The sequence below is a fragment of the Mastomys coucha genome, unplaced genomic scaffold, assembly GCF_008632895.1.
Source record: "Mastomys coucha isolate ucsf_1 unplaced genomic scaffold, UCSF_Mcou_1 pScaffold14, whole genome shotgun sequence".
Lineage (NCBI taxonomy): Eukaryota > Metazoa > Chordata > Mammalia > Rodentia > Muridae > Mastomys > Mastomys coucha.
Genome location: NW_022196896.1, coordinates 17,550,597 through 17,563,032, shown reverse-complemented (window position 1 = coordinate 17,563,032; position 12,436 = coordinate 17,550,597). Strand labels below are relative to the sequence as shown.

The 12,436-nt window shown below is 41.9% G+C and overlaps 1 protein-coding gene and 1 long non-coding RNA gene across 4 annotated transcripts in view; both read right to left on the bottom strand.

Moving 5' to 3' along the window:
* Wwp1 (WW domain containing E3 ubiquitin protein ligase 1) overlaps positions 1-1,487 on the bottom strand; it is a 92,182-nt gene extending 90,695 nt beyond the window's left edge. For 2 of the 3 annotated variants that reach the window (XM_031366527.1, XM_031366524.1), the window contains exon 1: positions 1,355-1,487. The gene's annotated coding sequence lies outside the window, so the exon portion shown is untranslated. Of the gene's footprint in view, positions 1-917; positions 1,031-1,354 lie in introns of those variants that run through there. The other variant, XM_031366526.1, reaches the window with a different exon arrangement.
* A 7,571-nt stretch (positions 1,488-9,058) lies between these two features.
* Positions 9,059-12,136, bottom strand: LOC116089000. Its single transcript, XR_004118094.1, has 3 exons — positions 12,043-12,136; positions 11,806-11,906; positions 9,059-9,428 (listed from the first exon to the last, which is right to left on the bottom strand). It is a non-coding gene; the product is annotated as an uncharacterized LOC116089000 (long non-coding RNA).
* Between the last annotated feature and the right edge of the window lie 300 nt (positions 12,137-12,436).

Here is a 12,436-nt window from a genome sequence, read left to right as displayed (position 1 = left end):
GCCATAGCCCCGCAAAGGCAGAGCTGCTAATCACTTGATCTACATATACCCCAAATACCTCACACGGCCATGCAGCTGGTGCTTAATAATTGTGCAAGGATGGAACAAAAATTTCAGCCAACTCAAGAGATTACCATCTCTTTGAAGGCAAGAGTCCTGACCAGAAGCAGTGTCTTAAAAGCAGCTCTACATTTCACGTGAAGAATTGTTTGGAAATGTTAACAATCCATGTCTCAAAGAGCTAAGCCACATTTTTCAAGCATCTCAATTTCAACAGCTCCACAACACTTGGATATTATCTTTGAATTTAAAATGTTAACTAGTTATTTAAAAAATGGTAATTTTCAGTCAGTTTAAGTATAGAGTTTTATGGCTCAAAGAAGTCAGATAAATGAAAGAATGTCTTTTTTAAAAGGAGAGTTTTACTAACAGTTGCATACAGACTTGGTGAGACATGTCAAGTGGATTTATACACAAGCAAAAAACTCTTACAGAAACCTACAGACAACTGTGAACAGGGTGTTTCATCAGGGGAAAAAAAAAACACCAAATGGGGAGTGGGAAGATAACTCCTGCATTTTTTTTTTCCCTGTAACTGTAAGTGGTGGCATTTTAAGAGTAGAAATTCAATTTTAGGCACACAAAAAGATAAAACATTAAAAGAAAAAAAGCCACACATTTGGAAGAGTAAAATATTTCAAAAGCATAATAGATACACCTTCTTTTTGGTAATAATGAAGAGGAATCGCTTAGAGCAAAGGAACTTCAACTCCAAATGGATGATGAGTAAAGGAGAGAGCCATACAGCCCTAAGCCACAAAACTGATCATTTAAAGACTGTAAAGGCGACGGGCAAAGTACCAATCCTAACAAACCTAATTTTAAAAGAAGATTTAAAGGAAACGGGCCCAACTCACGAGATGAGGATTAGAAAATTCTGCAAGGTCACTTGAACCTATCAGGTCACCAAAGGTGGAGATTGAGACTGTTGGTGAGAGGAGGTGCGGAGTCAGTGAAAAAAACAAAAAAACAAAAAACAAACAAACAAAAAAACCCAAAACCCAAAACGCTGAATGCTAAAAACACGTCAGAAAAGGACATTCTGAGGCTGGAGTCCCGGCTCGCGCGAGCCGGTGGGATCCGGGTGAAAGTCAGGGCAGCAGTTCCGAGGCGGGGAAGCTGGGACGCCAGCAAGCCGCCGGTCAGGAGGCTGAGCACTGCAGTCACCCAGACACTTCGCCGGGCTCCGGTGTCACCCGCACAGGCCGGTGCCAGGGCCAGCTCGGGGCAAGCCCGGCGACCCCACCCCAGCGAACTCCGGCCCGGCCGCCCTCCAGAGCCCCGCTGGGCTTACCCGCGCGAAGAAGCAGCGGCTCCCGGGGCCCGCGGCCACCGCGGCGGCGCCTCCTCAGCCCTCCGCGCCCAAGATCGCCATCTCGCAGCAGGCGTCGGCCGGGCAGCCCAGGCCGCCCGCAGCCACTTGGATCCCGCACGCCAAGCGCGCCGACACCCGGCCCTCCCCCCACCCACCCCGGCCTACACCTCCCTTCCTCGGCAGCGCGCGGCGCACTCGCGACGCCGGGGCCGCGCACAGGCGCGCCTCCCCGCCGGCCGGGGCCGCTCGGAGCCTCCCGTCCTGACCGGGAATCCAGCTGCCCTCGAGCATGCGCAGCGAGCGCGCGCCCAGCCCGCCTCGGGGCGGCTCCGCTCCTCCGGGTCTTCGAGACGGCCCGGCGGGGAGGCACGCCAACCAATAGGAGTGAGGGGGTGGATCCAGAGCCGGAAAGGGGGCGGGGCAGCCGCCGGGAAGCCGGCGGTGACTTCTGAACCGCAGCTACCTGGGCTGTTCAGTCAGCTGCAGAGCTTCCTGCATAACCACAGGGAAGAACCTCCAGGCACTTCCGTGCTGTACTCCAGCACTTCACAGCAAACGTAGGCTGCGAAGGAAAACCCCTCGACCTCGCTTTAATATCTGATTTAGGGTCCATTAGTAATGGTTGTCACATGAGACCATTGTGTTGGTAATGAAATTGTTCCCCTTCTCTTGGCACCACAGTGGCCCAGTAGTAACAAAGCTACTACTGATGGAGCAAGGGCATATTTCCTTTTTCCGTACAGTTAATGGGCATACTAATTCTGAAAGGTAGCGGCTCTGGATTCTATGGCACAATGAGTCAACAGGTTTAGAAAAGAGTTGTTGGTAATTTGCATTGCGGGAAAGGTCACACTGTAATGCAATGACCACATAACTCACCATATGGCCTGCTGTTCTACTGCAGAGAAAGAACAAAGTTCTTTCAGCATAAATAGTACATTTAGCCAAACACCTCACCTACGCCCCACAAATTATTTAAAACCACCCCAGAGCCGACTAGTTCAGAAGTACTGGCTTCTCTTCAAGGATGACTTCTCCACTGTTGCCTGTGACACTTTTTACTTCACTGCTCCATAGGTAACAAGATCTCAGCATAATCACCCTGTAATACTTCTGTTCTAAATTTCATGTTAACCTGAAACCACCTTTCTGCTTCACTCTGTTGTTGTTGTTGTTATTGTAACTTTTGAAAAAAGTAGTATGCCAAGAAGAACACTAAGACTCCATGAGTATTTGTAGGACTCAGTAAATACCACTTGAATGAACAAATATACATTCTTTTCCACTCTGGCATATTAGTTACTAACCTCTACTTTACATATAAGTTAGGGGTATATGCATATGATGCACAAAAATCTCTCAAAAATGTACATGACAATTTTACTTGCCTTCAGTCTGTTCCTCTTGCTGTTAATTACTGGACCAAAACAACTTAAGGGAAACGGAGTTTACTCTGGCTCCTACTTAGTGACAGGAGCTTGAAGCAGCTGGTCACAATAAACCAGAAGTCAGGAAGTAGAGAGAGAGTCATGCTCATCATGCCTTTGTTGCATATAATCCAGGATCATCTGCCCATGGAATGTCCCTGCCCACAATTAAGATTCATCTTCCCACCTCAGTTACCACAATCAAGATAATCCTTTGCAGGCAATGTCAACAGGCCATCTCACAGGTGATTCTAGCTTCTGTCAAGTTTCCAGGGGACACTAATCATCATGTCACTCTAATGCTAAAGGTCATCAGCTCCACAGGTTTTATGACACCTTCATATGACACAGGTTTCAGAGCACCTTCAAGCTCATAGGCTATTTGTAGTGCTAGGAGATTACTGAGTGTGCCCACTTGTCTGTGTGTTTAAACTGTGTTGCCTTTACATTTCCTGGATCCTTTTTTTTTTTCCTGTTAGATCTCTGTAAATAAATGTACTAGCTGTTTCAAAATGCCCTTCACAGGGGACTGCCTTTCTCCAGAGATTGTACAGATTTCTCCTTCTGCCTTCTCTGTCTCATTCTCTCACTCCTCCAGTGGTTCAGACTTTCCCCAAGGCCCTAAAACAAGTTCCTAGGTTCTTCTATCCACTGAGTTGATACCTAACATCAAATATTTGTTATTGTTGAATATTTTCTTGGTTTCTAGTGAACACTGTTCTTTGTATCTTTTCATCAATCATTTCCCATGCCCTTGTTTACTGTCTCATGTTAAATCTGCCAAAGTAATCACAGAGTGTGAATTAAGTTTAGCCCTTTTGAAACACATTGGCAAGTTGCCTTGCAGAGAGAGTGTAAGCTTAGGAGACACATTGCTGGGATCAAAGCACAGCTCGGCCACTGCAGACACAGTCTCACTCTCACGACCTTAGAAACCACCTATGAGGCCCCTCCTTTCATTTAAAAATCAAGCAAAGCCCACTGTAAACTGTGTTTTAGGATTGCATGGATCCATGAAAAAAATGTGTTGACATTATACTTTAAAATATTATATTTGATATTTACATTTTTTTGCTTCAGTCTTCATAGGAATTAAGCTGGTTTTGTGGGCTCTAAGAGTATTTGGAGCCAGAAGCATTGCACCTCTGTTGCCTAATACATAAGCTGGCCCAGGTGCCAGCACAAGCTAGGAGTTACTTGACCTGACTATACCTAAGCTAGAAAACTGGTATAGTGATAACTACATGACATAGTAAAAAAATAAGTGATTTGCTATGGGTACAACCCTGACAGACATCTAACATTATAGGCTAGTCAACAAACGACTGCTGCTGGCATATTACCAAGTTCCACACATCAGGGCTTGAGATTACTGTGCCCAGGTGACCGTGCTCTATTCCATGCAAGCAAATATGTACCCATCATTGATCCATAATTATCTACTTTCTTACAGAACTATTCACTATTTCTTCGTATAGCATAAGTATTGATGGATGTGAAACATTTATTTGTCTTTGCTGTTTTCTTTTTGACTTTGTGCATTCATTTCATCCTAACAGTATATAATTTGATTTTTTTTTTAGTGGCTTAACAATTTACCTTGTCACTAAACAACCAGTTAGCATTTGTTTTAGAATAGTTTGTGGTACTCTCCATTCTATTTGCCTAAAGACTTTTCTCTATCAGTAGTAGTCTTTAAAAGTGTTCACAAATTTGTAGATACCTCTTTCCTCCCAAGCTAGAACCTAATTCGCTTCCAAGAGGGCCCACGGTTCGCAACTTGGTTCCAGCATATGTAACAAAGCTGAACTGTTACTTCTGATAATTGGGTCATAAAAACACATTGTAAATCCATACCTCCATCCTCTCAAATTATTAACAGCTACCAAGTGGCAAGAACATGCTTAAGCTTCCTATGAAGGACCTCATTGTAAGAAACAATGGCATCTTGCCTGAGACCTGGAAGGACCCAAGGCCCTATCTACCAATTACCACTTCAGTGACACAAAGAAGTGGATCCACCAAGACTTCAGAGGATGTCATCTTGACCATGCCTTAAAGAGACACTAAACAAAACCCATTCAGTTAAGTCTTTCACATGCCTGACCCACAGAACAATGAATTTAATGGAATGGCTTTATTATAGTTCAAAGTCACTCAATCATGGGACATAATTTGATATCCAGTAACAGAGAACAAGTTCCCTAATCCAGTGGTTCTCAATCTGGGACAATTTTGCATTGCAGAGAAATTAAGTGATGTCTTAAAGTTGCCTCCCCCTCTCAGTGTGTGTGTGTGTGTGTAGGGGGGTCCTTTTATAGGAAATGGTTTTGACTACCATTTAGAGGGTGGTGTTAAACATCCTTTAATGCACAAGACAGTTTCCATGCCCCCACAAGATCCAATCAAAATTGCCCAGCACTGTGCTGAAGTAACTGCACCTATTTTCCCTGTACCTTAAAAGTGTCCTCTTCCCTGTGCGCTGCTAAGTAAGAACAGCTTTGCTTCACATCCATTACGATACTCACTTGAGTGTTCCTTTGCTAGCCTTTCCTAGTTTCCTCACACTCTGCTGCTAGTGAAAGCCCAAACTCTTCTTGGCAGTGCCACACAAAAGAGCCTGCTGCTTCCTTCAGGACTCCTCACAAGGCAGAGAAATTAAGATGACGGACGGCAGACTACTTGCCTCCGAGCAACTCTCTCCTACTTGTTGTTAGGTAAGACATGAGAGGATCAAGAATGTTAGGCTTAAGAGTTACTAAGAACCAGGCCTGGTGGTGCATACCTTTAATCCCAGCACTTGGAAGGCAGGGGCAGGCAGATCTCTGTGACTTCAAGGATGGCTGTGTCAAGATAGTGAGTTCTAAGACAGACAGTGTTACATCATGAGACAACGAGACACTGATTTAAATAAGTAAATCAGTAAATAAGAGGAATAAACTAAAGCAATTGTATCTCTCAAAACTGCATCTTATTCTTATTCACTGTATCAAGGTTCTTCAGAGAAACAAAATTAGTACACACAAACACACACACACACACACACAGAGAGAGAGAGAGAGAAAGAGAGAGAGAGAGAGAGAGAGAGAGAGATTAGAAATTTGGCTCAAACAATCACAGCAGCAGGAGAAAAAAACACCTTGTTCAATGAGAAAGAATCAGAAAGAAGTTTACACATCTCTCCTTTTCTGTCCTGTTAGCTTCTAGGCAAGGTTGTACTCACAGACAAACTCATAAGGAATGATCACCCTGAATTCCTCCTCCTCTGTTTCCTCTCCTTCCTTCTTACTCTTTTTTATATCTTTCTTTTTCTTCTTTAGATTTTTGGAGTTTCATGGAAACAGAAATTTGTGTAACCTAGATTAACCTTGAACTCATTATGTAGTTGAGGCTGGCCTTAAAACTCTCACCCTCCCGTTTCTATCTCCCAGATGCTAGGATTATAGGTGAGACTGAGCTGAGATACAGTTTGCTCTCTGCTATGGTCAAAGTACAAGTTGGTTATATAAGTGTGAGAACAAAGAGAGCTTAGTTTAATTAGCCATCAGCAAGGCACCTGCACAGTGGACCAAAGGAATGCCAGCCACCGCTAGTAGCCAGCAAGTAGTCTCAAGGTCAGCTGCTATGTTAGTCATTATTCTCTAGAGTAGCAGAACTAATGGAATGAGGGGATCCTCATCCATCTATCTATCTATGGGGAGAGAGAGATGGAGACTTAGTAGAATCATTTACAGGCTGTGGTCCAACTAATCCAGCAATGGCTAGCTATGAAAGGAAAATTCAAGAATCCAGAAGTCGCTCTGTTCACAAGGCTGAATGTCTCAGCTGGTCTTCAGTAGTTGCTGGAAGCCTGAAGAAGTGAACTCTACTGCTGTGAGGGAATGTACTTTCTAGCAAGGTGAGAGCAAGGATGCAAAGAGCAAAAGCTTCCTTCTTCCATGTCCTTATATAGATAGGCTACCAGCATAGTGTACGGCCAGGATTAAAAGTATGCCTTCCCCCTGTTATTGGGATCAAAGGTGTGTGTCTTCCTCCCTCAAAGGTCCAGATTAGAAGGGGATTTACCCACTTTAGATCAAGCAAAAATGTTCACACAGATGTGCCCTCCATTTCTGGATTGTAGTTCATTCTAGAACTACAATAGTCAAGAGAGCAACTGAAAATAGCCATCATAGCTGCTAATAAAGCAAAGGTCAGAGACAGACATAGGGAAATTGTGGCTGCTCTTTAACTGAGTCGATAGAGTATGAACCAGTTATCTTTCTGGTTGGGCCAAGAGAACATGCACAGAATGTGTGGGCCCTCCTTTGTCTCAGCCCGTCGTAATACAGAGAACTAACAATCTCATAGTTAACTCAGCCTTTGTCCAGTTTCTGTTATAGCCTTATAAAAATGCAAGACAAAACAAATGAACAAACAAACACACTCTCGATCTTTTTTCCTCTCTCAAGAGTTTTGGTTTTTCTCCATTTTTCACTTTTCTGTAATTCTCATGAAAAAAGCTTCCTTCTGCCTTACTTATGAGTAGAGTGTTCATGTCTTTAAGCTTTGCCATGATCTCAAGTCATTCTTTGGTTTCTGTGTCTGATATCCCAGATCCCTGGACTAAGCACAACTAGACCCACAAAAGTCCTGTCTCATCCCAAACCCCTGCATGACTTCTAATACTTTGTGAATTTCTATACACCATGTGGAGACAAAGGCTAAGTTTATCTTACTTACTCCTGCATCTTAAGTCAAGACAATGACTGGTATCCTGTGTGAATCCAATACATACTTGCTAAACAGATTACTAGAATGATCCTAAACCTCCCAGACTTTTCCAAAATCTTTATCGTCTAATTTACTTGTTTGATTTACTTATAAGAATCCATTTTCTTGGAAAAGTTGCCTTGTTCAGATTGTCTTCGGTAAATGATTGCTTAACATATGTTTTACAATTCTCCATATTAGGAGATGCTACTCTTCCAAATTACTTTTATTAGTTATAATATGTGTATTTGGAAGAGTAAATGGTTGGGTGCACATTCAAATAGGCCAATGTACTTGCGCATGGAGGTCAGAGGTCAACATTTCTCTATTGCTCTCTACCTTGTTTTATGAGATAGTGTCATTCACTGAACCAAGAGGCTAGAGTGCTGTCCAGCAATCCCAAAAAGTCCTCCTGTTTCTACCTTCCTGGTGCTAAGAATACTGATACATATCACAGCACCTGGCTTTTTTGAATGGGTTCCCAGATTCTAGACTGAGGCCCTCCTGCTTATGTGACAAGCAATTTGGTGGTCTGAGCCATCACTCAAGCCCCACTTTTGACTTTATTACACTACATTTATAATTAATGTGTAGCAAATAGTATACTATCAATATTGATAGGTCAAATAAAAGAAAAAAGCGAGAGTTGCTTTTCATGTTTTATTATTTTGATGCAGTTGCATAAAAGCACCTATCACGGTAATATAGACATAAGGAATCTTAATGATACATCTGTAATTTGAGAGACGTAATTATGGAGATAATGCAAGTGATCACATTGTGGATTTCTTAAAACTCACGTGCACCATTGACCTTGTGCCCCGATCCATAGATTTTTGCCTTAGTTTCTGCATAAAGTGAGATGTTAACTAGTGTACTCGATTGTTGATTTTGATCAATAAATATTAACTGAAAGTCCTTGTAAGTTTTATAATAGATGTGGAAAACTCAAGGAAGAATGAAATGAGGTTCTTGACCATATGGATTTAATACTTTAGTCATCTGTAACCAAAGAGAAGGATGGATGATCATCTGTGACTATCAGACTAGAGTCTGTCAGAGAAGAGTTTCTAGATACAACTACTAAACTAATAGGTGTTTAAGAGTGGCTATGATCTTGTAGAGAACAAGTTGGACTACAGAAAAGAAGGGGGCATGCTGGGGAGAAGCAGTGTGTGCAAACATCAGAAAGGCTGCCACCCCCCTATAGCTTCTTATAAACTGTGTCTGGAGCATATCCTTGTTCACTCTTGCTTCCTACTTTGCTATACTAATCCAGGTTTACAAATATTTTTCAAAATGTTTGTCTTTTGTATATCTGCAATCAAGTTTCCCTTAAGAAAAGGAACTCATTTTGAGCTTTATTCTTCTCCTGTGATGACAATTCACATTATTTAAACAAAGGAACTTGCATTTTAGGCAACTGCCTACCAAGTCCACACAAGATAAAGCTTCTGCCTCCCGCCCAGAGTTGACTCTTTGGTAGCTGTGGGTGATCACTGAATTTCATGACTTTACCAAGCCTTTGTAATTTCATTGTATGTTAATTGTTGCCTTACTTCTAACCCCGCCTACTGTCTAAGAGAAGCTCCCCTCTTAACACACCTATGGCTACCGTTTATACCACAAGGTCATGAGTGCACCATTCCCAGAGGCTTGGTGTGGTGAAAAAGATATTTGAACGTAGAGACCTGGAACTTTATTCACTGATGACTGGAGGTATGGAAGTGGCAACATCTGGCCAGGGTTGAGTCAAATGGCACCACTGCAGCTCTGAATTCTCAGGTTACCTGGAAATCATCCAGGAACAGAAGAAGCCCAGCTCCATAAAGAAATTAACCAAAGAGAAGATCAGAGAAAGTAAATGATATTGTCTAAAGAGAGAAAAAGAAAGAGAAAGTCAATTTTTTGGAGATTTTTCAACATTTATGAGGTTCTATAGTACTATTTGTAGTTGGATAAAGTAAGATTCTCATTTATCCTTTAAGTAAATTCTCTTTTCACCTTACCTATTGGAGTACTTTTTGGAGAGTCTTAAGCAAATGATTTTGGAACGTACATTGATATAAAGTGTCTTCATAAGATATTCTCCCAAAAGTTCTTGTGTTAAAGTGGTAAAATAGAAATAAAGAATCTTAATGATACATCTGTAAATTGAAAGACGTAATCATGGAGATAATGCAAGTGATCACATTGTGGATTTCTTAAAACTCACTGACCTTGTGCCCTGATCCACCCTCAGGTTTATTTACCACCCTCAGTGTTCAAGGAACATCATGGAAGAGTAGGCAGAAAGAATGTAAGCGCAGGGAGTGGAAAGGAATGCTGTGAGATGCTGAGTTCTGGGTATGTCTTAGCTCTGCACTCATAGGCTCACATCAACTATGACTACCAGCATAAAGTTGCGTAAGAGCAAGCAGTCAAAATCCCAGCATGGATGTTAGAAGACATTCCAGAAGCTCCATCCCCAGCTGTGGAGCTTTTAGATTATGGGAGAGAGTCACTTTTATTTGGGGGTGTGGCTGCTGGTTGGCTGCCCATACCCAAGTGGATGGCCCTACACTCATGTGTATATAAGCAGTACTAATTATACTCTGTCAGTTATATTTTTAACATCATAAAAGAAGATAGGAAATATAAAGTAGGGAGGGGGAATTATTTGGGAAGTCCCAGGGACTTAGGACAGTTATGATCAAAATTCATGGTGCACACATACAGAGAACTATAAAAATAGTATATTTAAAAAATTAAAATTAAACATTTTATTGTCTTCTGGACATTTAGTTGTACCATGACACCACTTTTAAAAAATTAAAAATTTAAATCGGTGAAAAAAAAATTGTTTGCAGTTAGAAGATCTAATCCCTGAGTGGAGATTGGATTATGAGGGCTTCTTAGAAAGATGTGGCTTGTCCCTGACGCTTCCTGTCTTCTGCTGGTTTCCTGGCCCACTCTAAGGTGAGCAGTTTGCCCATGATGTACTGCCTCACAGAACTAGCCACTATGGAGTGAAACCTCTGATGTTATGAGGAAAATAAACCTTGTCTCTACTAAATTCCTTTTCTCGGGTTTGTTGTCATGGTGATAAAAATTGCTTGATGTAGCCCTTCAGAGTCTTAGCTAGGATGACCTCAAATCTGGCCTCATAGGTTTTGGTCAGGTGTATTTCCACACAGCATCTGACATTTTAGAACCAACTAATGAACTTTTCTCGGCAAGCAAGCAGGCCTAGAATTTACCTATTTCTCTTAAGATCTTTTACAACCAATGCTTAAAGGATAATCTCTTACCTCCAGTTGGCAAACCTTTCTAATCTAATACAGATTTACAGGACACCACAGGGCTAGAGCATACTCAGTAGTTGAGCATGTGTGAAACCATGGATTTGATTCTCAACACTGGGGAGGGAAGATACAAGAAACAAAAACAGAAGAGCATTTGTCAGAATAAACATGCTGGCAAAATTCCTGGCATTGACACAGGGAAGGGAAAACCAAGTTCTGCTACAATCACATTTTTTTGTGAAACATGGTGCCAGCATGTGCCATTCAAGTCTCAACAATTAGAAAGGGTAAAGTCCTGGGTCAAATCAAGCTGATTTGACTCATTGCAGAAAGCAAGCAGAAGATTCTAGACGCTGTAGTACAGAAGAGGTAAGATTCAAGGTTAAACGGAACCTGATATCAATGGCATTAAAGCAATCAGGAAAAATAAACAAGCAGACAATAAATCAGGGCATGCTTGGAGGGAGCAGTTATTTCGTCAAGGAGTGTCTGCGGAGAGAGGCTCAAGCCACTGGAACAGCTCCAAAGTACTAGACAACATTAGTGTTTATGGATCATAACAAACTGTGGCCAGAGAAAGCTCCAGGGCCAGTCAGGGAACTTCAGAGATGTTGTCCCATAGGATGATTGCACAGTTTCAGGCTTTGCCTGGTCCACAATTCCCTTAAGGGCCCTAGAGGAGGTGAGGGTGGGGGTGGGGTTTCACTGGAACCACTTCGGCAGCTTGGAGGGGATTTTATTATTGAGTAACAAAGTCAGTCTTTATCCCACCGTTCTGGCTTAGTGTCTTCGTAGCAATTATCATCGTCTGAAAACCGTATTCATTTGCTTGTTATCGTTTCTCCACCAGTGAAACCCAAGTTTCTTTAGAGCAGAGACAGATCTGCTTCTCCCTCCTGCCCTATGGCTGTGCTCTTGGTACCATGAACAATGTCTAGCTCTTGCTCCGTTCTCAGTAAATACTTACCAAATAAACAAAGACTGTGAATTGGGCCAAGGGCATACACTGCAGTCCCAGTGTGATGATTCTGACAGTCCTTGGTTAGAGTGACTGCGTAGTAAACACTTCTACAAAACAAATGACATTGATCTTTATCCATTCTGTTCTCCAGTCTGATAACGCAAATTTTCTAAGAAGAGTAATTTATGTAACTGTCCTCACTATTTGCTTCTGCTTTGCCTGCCGTTATCCCTAAATGCTTACCTTGTTCTGTCTGCTTTTGAGATGTTTTTTCAAGGCTCCTTAATGCCAATTTTTATTTAATTCTTCTCAATAAATAAATTCCTCAATTCTCACAACTAGTAAAAGACACTTCTCAGGGATGAGTAAGTAGGAATTATTTTAGGAAACAGATGCAATAGCTCATGCACTTTGCTCTTGGAATAACAGCCACATGGTTCAATATGTATACAGTCTTTGTTTACTAATTAACAAGCTGCCTTTCGCCAAGTCAGTCACCTTTCTGTAACTTTAATTTTTTTCAAAACCTATTATTAATGAAGAGTCTTAAATGCTTTAACCTCCCTTTAACCCACCACCGACCATAGGCAGTGGAAAAGAAAGGACATGCTGGACCTGTTTAGAAAGGTTCTTTGGA